Source organism: Tamandua tetradactyla, chromosome 6, assembly GCF_023851605.1.
Source record: "Tamandua tetradactyla isolate mTamTet1 chromosome 6, mTamTet1.pri, whole genome shotgun sequence".
In the NCBI taxonomy this organism is placed as follows: domain Eukaryota; kingdom Metazoa; phylum Chordata; class Mammalia; order Pilosa; family Myrmecophagidae; genus Tamandua; species Tamandua tetradactyla.
The window spans coordinates 120355946-120365551 of NC_135332.1; the positions used below are offsets into that span (position 1 = coordinate 120355946).

Consider the following 9606-nt stretch of genomic DNA (forward strand, 5'->3'; position numbering starts at 1 on the left):
CAATCCATTAATGCCAAGCTTATCCATGTGACTTGCTTTGAAAAATGAAATGTGAGCATAAGTTATGGGTTTAGAAGAAGCTTAAAGGGGAGAACATGGCTAACATGTTTTCTTTTCACCCTCTGTCAAAACAAACAGCAATGTTCCAGATGGAGACAGCCCTATCAGCCTAGCTCCTAAAGTGAAGTTAAAATGAGAGAGTGCTATAGCCAGTAAAGAGTATGAAATTCTGTCCTAACAATTAGCCTGCAACAGTTTCATGGACGTTGGCAGAAAATGCAAGCCTGCTAGATCAGAGACAAAGAAATTTATACTCACAGTAATAACAGTAGCAAAAGTATCAGCATTTGTGCCAGTTCCTGAGCCCCAATTCTCACAGGGCCAGGAGATGCCTGCATATGCAGTAGGGTACATTGCAGGAGAGAAACAACTAGCCTATGGAACCCAAGTCCTTCTAATGACAGTAAGTCTGCCTAAAATTTGCCCTAGAGAGAGACATCATCTTGATTGTACTGGACAGTAAATAGACTTGTCCTTCTTTTTTCGGTAAATGTATATCTATATCTTTGTAGGCTGCTGTTGCATCAACATTCTTGATGTCGTGCAGATATGTACTGCAGAAAAAAGGCAGTCAGCACCTGTTGTAAGATGTATAAAAATGCAGACCTTTGGAGGACTGTCACCCAACACAGCCAAACCACAATGGATATAGAGCACCAATAAGAATTAAATTCTTAGGATTCTTAGCCCCTGAAATTTAAGGGATATTTATAACCACAGCATAATCTAGGTTATTCTGACTAATTAATTCATCTGGATGTGTTCATTTCATAAGGATCAGGAATTCCATAAACCCCAGAAACTATAAATTTTGTGCATGTGCACGTTCAGAAGTATATTTTTCTTTAGGAAAAAAGTGAAAAGCTTTTGTCAGATTTTGAAGAATATACGACAAAAATGTCCACAAAAGAAGTACTTGTCAACCCCAAATGCAAAATTTTAACTTTCCATTCACATCTAATAGAAAGTGCTTTTATAAAAAATGCAAAAGGAAATATCCATATCCAGCAAATGGAAACTCCAGCTGGAAAACTGGTAACTTTGTTATTAATAAAAGGATTTTCTGATTAATTCATGGTAATATAAGAATGCTTTCTTATACCCAACAGTCCAAAAAAAGTTTAAGTGTTATCAGAATATGATTGTTTCTTCAACCCCTCACATAATACTCATTTAGGTTGTACTTTCCCTTTTTAAAATGTAAGAGATCACACATGTGCTTATAAAATAAAATTATTGCAATAGAGAAGTATGAGCCAGGCACAGAAGACATCCAATTCTCCCTTAAATTTCTTTGAACTGCCATCAGAGTTCTCACTGAAATGATGCTGAGTAGAATTTCTCTTTAAATCTGGAAGTATTTTAATCAAATTATGAAGTCAAATAACTAGACATGCATGCTTACTTACTGACCTTTGATTTGGAATGTAATATATGTATGTGTGCGTGTGTGTGTAAGAGAGAGACAGAAAGAGAGAGTGAGAATGAGAGAATAAGAGTCAGTGCCTCTATGAGAACTGGACTCTAATTCCTAACCCTACTTGCTGTTGGGTGTGATCCTGGTTTGAAGCACCAGAGGCAAAAAAAGATAGTGTACATCAGTGTTTCTTAACATTGGAGTCTTGGAATTGAGGTGGGGGAGGGGCGGTTTGTCTTATGGACTTCTAACTGTAATTTAGCATTTCCTTCAGTATGAATATAGGCAACCAACCACGAAACTATTAAGATCAGCAGTATCTCTGTCTTTGTCACCATGAGAAATCAAATATTCTTTTATCACATTATAGTGTCTCATCTCTCTTGAAATCTCTTTTATATTCATGGGCAGCTAGATAATATTTAATATTAATACACAAGCATATATATTATTGCATCAAAATCGATTTTGTAAATGACCACCACTTTTATAAAATTGGCTTCCTTTTTAATTTTGCTATGCTTTATTTTATGAATTTTAAAATATTATTCTGAGAAGAGATCCATGGTTTCACTAGACTATCAAATAAAGAGATGATTTAATTAGTAACACAATGGATAAAAGAGGAGAAAAAGCATTCAATTTGACCTAAAATAATCAGTTTATTTGAAAATGTATTGACTTATTTGACTAACATAGCTTTCTAGATGCAAAGACTGTTCTTTTTAAGTTAGATACTCAACCCACAGGTTGATTTAGGGCCACATAGTATTAATTCATAGAGATGAGCAGCATTGCAAGAAGCTGCCTTTGCTCTTCAAAAACAAACAATCCCTTTATGACAGATCTTTTCCCAAGTTAATGCTTCATGGGATAAGTATTATTGTCCACATATGTCAAATAGACATTTCTTAGAGTTGCAAAATCAATGTGACATTTTAATTAAATACCCCCTAAAACTAAGCTCCATAGGCTAAAACTCGTCAGAGAATATCACTAAATTTTACCTATTACCTAAGATTTAAGAAAACTATGAGATGAAAAACTGCATTTCAGAGAAACAGATTGGAGTTCTGTCGGGTCTAACTCTCCAGGTTGTTAAATTAAAAATTGCTCCTCAAAAATGCCATAATACAGACCACTAGAGAGTGGGCTGGTTTGTAAGTATTATGTACCCTAGAAAAGCCATGTTTTAATCCTGAATCCAATCTTGTGGGAGCAATCATTTCTTTTAATCCTGATTCAATATTCTATGAGAACGTTTTGATTAGATTAACTCCATGAAGATGTGGCACACTTAATTGTGGGTGTGACCTTTTGATTAGATGGAGCTATGACCCCACCATTCAAGGTGGGTCTTGATTAGTTTATTGGAATCCTTTAAAAGAGGAAACAGTTTGGAGAGGATTAGAGCTGACAGAAATGACAGAAGCCTCAGAGCCGACCAAAACTTCATAGCGGAGCTGACACAGATGCAGACACGTGGAGAACAGAGACATGGATGTTTGGAGATGCTTAGAGCCCAGCAGACAACACCAGCAGATATTAAGCAAGTCAGAACCTGGAGACAGCGAAGGGAAGCCAAGAGATGAATCCAGCGCTGGAGAAGTCAAGCGAGGAACCCCCACAGGAACAGAGGCTGAAAGCAATGGATCTCAGGAGAAAGGGACCAACAGATGCCAGCCATGCGACTAGTCAGCTGACAGAGGTGTTCCTAACCCACTGGCCTTTCTTGAGAAGGTAATCTCTTGCTGGTGCCTTAATTTGGACATTTTCACTTTCTTAGAATTGTAAACTTGTAACTTATTAAATTCTCTTTTTATAAAAAGCCATTCCATTTCTGGTATATCCCATTGTGGTAGCTTGCAAACTAACACAATGGGCAATCTAAAAATTATCAAAGAAAGTTTGGAAAGAGAATTTAAAGAAAACATTTAAAACATTTCCCTTCTAATATTGACAAAAATCAGTGTTAACCACATGAAAGGCCTCAAAATCTGTTAGCAAAGCAAGATGGAGTGAAATGCAGTTAATGTATCTCAAATTGTAAAATTGTTTTTAAAAGTGCCTTTCTTATTACATCTAAATGCTATTTTCAAGATAGAGGCATTGTAACATGACCCTGTGTGTGCTGTACTGTGCGTACAATAAAGCAAACGAAATTAATCCCTTCCCCTGCCGACCTCTAGAAATGAAAACCCATTATAGTAATAATATTTGTACTTAGGTCTTCATGTTTTGTGCTGAATTTGAATGCCATGGAATGATTATATCTAGTGGTTGATGGGGACATATGTTCAGATGATTACATAAATAATCCTCTTTACATAGGTGCAAGACGACTTTTTAAATTGAGTAAAATCTAGTTGAAATCCAATAAAACTCGCAATAATTTTCTTTGCTCATAATAATGTTCTTAACTGCTAAGACATGAATCTTACTACTCCGAAGGTTGATTAGAGATGTTTAACTTTTCACAGGGATCCAATGACAGAATGTTACCAGAAGCCCAGCAACCTTGGGCCCATTGACAGCTGCATTATGGGGCAGAGCCCACCGTTGAGATACAAGCATCCACTCTGACTCACGAATATCCTTGCTAATATCAAGGCTCTTACATGGTTTCTTTGCTCTGAAAAGGACTGTAACCTACAAGCAGTGATAGCAAAAGACAGGTTTCACAAAATTAGTGTTTAAAAACCAGGATATGTGTCTCACATATAAGAGAGGTTTCCCTCTGGAACCTTCACGCAATTTATGAGAAAGAGTATTCTACTCTGTTGCCTTCACATTTTTAATTGCTCCATTTTATCTCATTGCAAATGAGCTTTTACCCCCTCTATTTACTGACTGCCTGCTTTAAATGTAGCCAACTGCTTTCTAGTATCATGTATCATCTTTCCCAAGCCTGAGTCTGCTTCACAGCTTGTTAGCATTTTCCACGTATGCCTCCAGCTTTCTTAAAATTCTCGACTCCTTTATTTTCCATAAATATTCAATAATTAATTTGATTATACTCGACTGGTTTATCTCCTCTCTTTTGCAGTGCTTCTTTCTCTGTCATCTGATGCATACCCATGGTTTCAACTTCTGCCTTTATAGATGATGCCTAAGTATCTTATTTCCATTACAGATGTCTCTACCAAATTTCAGATCATCACATCCAAATGTCCAATGAAAAAAAATCTATATATTATTTCATCACCCATAGATTAAAAAATCAGTATGTCCCCTGACCATTGCAACCCCAAATAACTTTTCCTACTTTACCTACCTTTGTAAATGACATTGAAATCTCCTTAGTCATTTAGTTCCAAATATTTGTTTTATTCTCAACTTCTCACTTTCCATTCAGATATACAGTCCTGAAAATTCTGCCTCTGTCTTTGTTCCTATATATTTCCACTGCCACCTCTCTGGTTCAGGTCAACATTTCATTCCCTCTGATCCTTCACCTAATCACATGCTTAGTTACTCCTTTGAATATCTGGTACAAAGCACGGTGTACAGCATATTGTAATTGTCCAATAGAAACTGTGTGAAATGAATGAATTTTCCTACAAAGCCTCATCTCCTCTGAACCACCACTAAGAGATTTCTCTGACTGGAAAACAAGTCTGATATCATCTTTCTAGAGCTAAAAATGGAACAAAACATTGCAATGTGGTTTTGTATTATTTAACGTACAAAATTTTTCACCTGGTATTCTACAGTCTTTCTCAACATTGACCTTGTTTTCTGAATCCTAGTCCCATTTGCCCTGCTCTCCATTCCTGAATTCCTGCTATTAAATGGTTTAGTATTTCATTCCCCACAGAGACTAGAATTCTCACCTAATTCTTGCCAATCTCCTTTCCAGAGATTAGAACTTTGATTCGAACTTGCAAGCAGTGAGGTAGAGTTTGTGTCATTCCTAAACAAAATGGATTGCTGGCGCATACTTCCTAACTAACAACTGGCATTCTTGCTACCTCATTCTTCAAACTTCTTTTTATTTGTACACACTATGATCAGAAATCACCACAGAATTTGAAAAACAAATTGTATTTTCTCACCAAATTGAACATCACTGTTAAAACAAGGAAAGAATTAGCTTCCCCAAGAGGGTGAATTTGTTACCAGGGCTCACCTCTACTCTGCTCGCCATCATACTATAATTGACTATGTCTGTGTTTCAATTGATTGCTAAAATATCCTAGAATATGTTTCAATTGATTCTTACTGCAAATTTTATAAGCCTCCATGTATTAGATGCTTTAAATTTCTTTTTAATCCACAGAACTATAACCTTCTTAATGACAAAGAGTAGGATTCGGTCTTTATTACATCATTCACTGAAATTTGTACATTATGTCACACAAAGATGATATTCAAATATTTATCAAGTGAATAATATACTCCTTCCACCATTTCTTTTATCCCCTGCCCCAACATAACCAGGTTGAACCTGTCTTTTGTTTTTTGATTTAGAGAGGAAATTGGTATAGTTACTCTGGTCATGCTTGGTCTACAATGGAAAATATGTCCTAAAATACCTTAGGTTTGAAGAAATAAATAATCTGAGCTCTTGAAAGTCACAGAGTTTGAGAACTATTGATGAGCTTTTACATTTTGTCGATATTGAAAATGCATTTGTCTATCATATTTGACGTTCATTGTTTTTAAGTGGCTCAATATTTTATTTTAAATTGGGGACTTGCATGCATGTGTAACATTTACTCTCTGGGTAAATACAGTTAACAAATTCTCTGTTTCTCTTAGTTATTGAAAAACAAGAATGATAGATTCTTAGAGGCAGAATAAAATTTACAATAAGCTACTTCAAGCATTTCATTTTTTCAAAAGAGAAAACTAACCCACAGAAATAGAGTGAGTTCCCAAGGCCAAATCCAGCCAGAATTTGAAAAGCTATAAGGGAAATTAATGGAATTCATGGGTCAGAAAAGAGGAAGCACTTTGAGAAAAGTCCTTGAAATAGATATGCTAATTTTCCCTCTTTTTCATTCTCCCCTTCTTCCCAGTAGCTGCACATTATCTCCTATCTGTACTGTATGTTCTGAAGGCCCCCTTATAATTGATGCCACCATGTGATTAAATTGCTTGTACTTCCCTTCCTCTTTTGATGCTGTCCCACCAATTGGAATACAATTCTGATTTAAATTGGAAATGTTAGACCAGTGAGATAGAAGGAAACAGGGAGCCTCTAAGAGTTCATAGAGCTAAGCTACCCAACTACCCTGAATTTACTCCTTATATCTGAACTGTTACAATCTTCAACTTGTTTGAATAACCATCTTTTAGATCTCTTTGCTATTGCCATTTAGCCTATATCCTCATATAATCCATAGGCCAACTCTTTGGATACATTGAACCACAGAATTTTAGTAGTAAATGGTACCTTAAATAATTTCTGGCTCAATCACTCTTCTCTTGGTTGATAGATATGCAGTTAGAGTATTTCTTTCAGTACTTGTGCCCTTCAATTCAAGAGAAATATCTTGCCAACTGATTATCTTAAATTTGAGTTGTCATGCTTTCCTCCACTGAAACATTATGTTAACAAATCATACTTCTCATAGCAGCAAACCAAATATATATCATTTAGAGAAATTTGTACTTTAGCATTACCTGTTATTCCTCTGAAGCATATATAACTTTTCCTTCTAAAATGTGACTTATTACTAATATTCTCAGTTCTAGTCATTCATTTAAACATTGGTCCACAAACAGTTAATGAATATTTTCCATATGGCAGGAACTGTTTTTAGTGAATGAGATAGGCAACTGTTGGTTTGAATCTGCTATGTACCCCAGAAAAGCCATGTCCTTAAATCCTCATTCAATATTGCTGGGTGGAATCTTTGATTGTTCCCATGGAGATGTGATCCACTCAATTGTGAGTGGTAACTTTTAATTAGATGGTTTCCATGGAGATGTGACTCCACCCATCAAAGTGGGGTTGTTTACTGGAGCCCTTTAAGAGGGAACCATTTTGGAAAAAGCTTTAGATCCCACGCAGTCAGAGACCTTTGGAGACGAAGAAGGAAAATGCCCCCAGGGATGTTTCATGAAACCAGAAGCCTGGAGAGAAAGATAGAAGACTTTGCCATGAGTCTTTCCAGCTGAGAGAGAAACCCTGAACTTCATTGTCTTTTCCTGAGTGACGATAACTTATTGTTGGTGCTTTAACTTGGACATTTTCATAGCCTTGCCTTAGAACTGTAAATGTGATACTTAATAAATTCCCCTTTTTAAATGCCATTCTGTTTCTGGAATACCAGTCATCAAAAACAATTAAATAACAATTCTGGTCAACATTATTAAAGGGAAGTAGAGGACAGTATTGGAGTGTGAAATAGAAGGGTCTAATCTAGTCTGTGGTTGAGAATGCTAAACTTTTTGTTTTGTATTTATCTAAGTACATAATCTGTTGTGACAGACGCTATCTTATTTTCTCCTTTTGTCTTAGCAAATCAAATCAATTAAAAGTTTTGATGGCATGGGAGGGCATGTAAAAACAAGGCAATATATTTCTTGGTGTAGTGAAAAGAATTGCAGTAATGAAGAAAAACAACAGAAGGGTTTCACGCACCCCCTTTATTTGGAGGGGCAGGGTAAAGGGACAGTAATTAGAACAAAACCCAAAAAGGAGGGAGAGAACATACAAAAGACATTTTAGACTATCTATATCCAAGGAATTATGTCTGTTCTCCAAATGACCCTTTCTAGTCTAAATTAAGCACAATTACTCAATGCTTTAAATGTGTGATTGTCGTAGCTTTGTGTTCTGGGCGTACAGGAAAAATGAAATGGTGTGTGAATGTGTGTATGTGCATATGAGATACATGCATTATAATGTATTAAATATTGACAAACTTTTCATATTAAAACTCAATTATTTGAACTAATTTATAATAATGAGTTTCATATTCCCAAAAATGAAAATTTAGTCCTGAGACTAAAGGCATGTATCCTTTAAATGTTGGTTTGAACTCTACTTATTACTGCTAAAGCAATAATAACAATAATAATAATAAAGGAGAGAAAAGAGAGAACAGTTGTTCTTCGTGCTTCTCCCTTTAAAATTACTATATCTGTACTATAGAGTAGTCTGTAAAAATGAAAGGAAAAAAAAAAAAGGACAGATGGTAAGGCAGAACCCAACATAAACTTGAATACTATCCACTGGAAGGAAAATGCTTTATAATTGGTAAATATAATAAAGAAATATGTTAATCCACATATTTATTCAAATTATAAAGATTTAGGAGTCAAGGTCCATTGGTATGAAACAAATATCGCCAGTAAGGATATTTTCCCACCTGGGTTATCAAAGAATCAGAAGCAAGGCGTATGATGAAAATCTCTCACTTCTCAAAGTCAAGTAACAGGTTATGTAGACATATTTTCAGAAATAAGAGAGAAGACACTTACAAACAACTATTCAATTTTTTTAAATTTGTTTTAGTTTTCAACGTCTTTTCGCTGATCTTCTGGGTGTTGCTAGCTCACCATGGTTTGAGAAATGCATTGAAACTCAAGAATGTGAGTTAGTTCATGATTCTGATTTTTAAAGGATACTAACAAGATCGATAATCCCCTCTTCTCATATCAGCTTCTCCTTCATTTTTCTTTTAAAACATTCCTGGGAGCCTAAGAAATCAACAACTATTTCTTTTTGGGCACTCAGCAATACAACTAGAAGTATATTTGAAGTAGACTATTGCACATGCAAAGGTTGTTAAATGAGCATTTGCTTTCAAACACTTGATTACACAAAAGAGGTTAGCCTATGAGCCTACACATTTTGTGGAGAAAATACTCTATTAGGTGGACTATATTCTCTATTTATGAAAAGCAAGTACCTACTTACAACTATGAGTCCAAAGGCCCAATCTACTAAAAATTAGTGATCCATCAGATTGATGGAAATAAAGCAATCTGCACCATTGGCGCCTTGAAATTTCTTGCATCAGTCATCAGATCATGATTTACTAATAGGGTTTCAGGGCTTGCAAAATAGCACAACTCTAACCACATATTAATATTTAATCTGGCATTTTAAGTGAACCTAACAAAAGACCCCAGAGCTGCTGACAGGATCCTAAATTGTGAATTTTTTAAAAGGG

The 9606-nt window shown here is 35.5% G+C and overlaps 1 long non-coding RNA gene across 2 annotated transcripts in view; it reads right to left on the reverse strand.

The window, feature by feature from the left end:
• LOC143686320 (uncharacterized) overlaps positions 1-7309 on the reverse strand; it is a 49298-nt gene extending 41989 nt beyond the window's left edge. For both annotated transcript variants that reach the window (XR_013177027.1, XR_013177028.1), the window contains exon 1: positions 7106-7309. This is a non-coding gene — a long non-coding RNA (uncharacterized LOC143686320). The remainder of the gene's footprint in view (positions 1-7105) is intronic.
• Positions 7310-9606: the final 2297 nt, after the last annotated feature.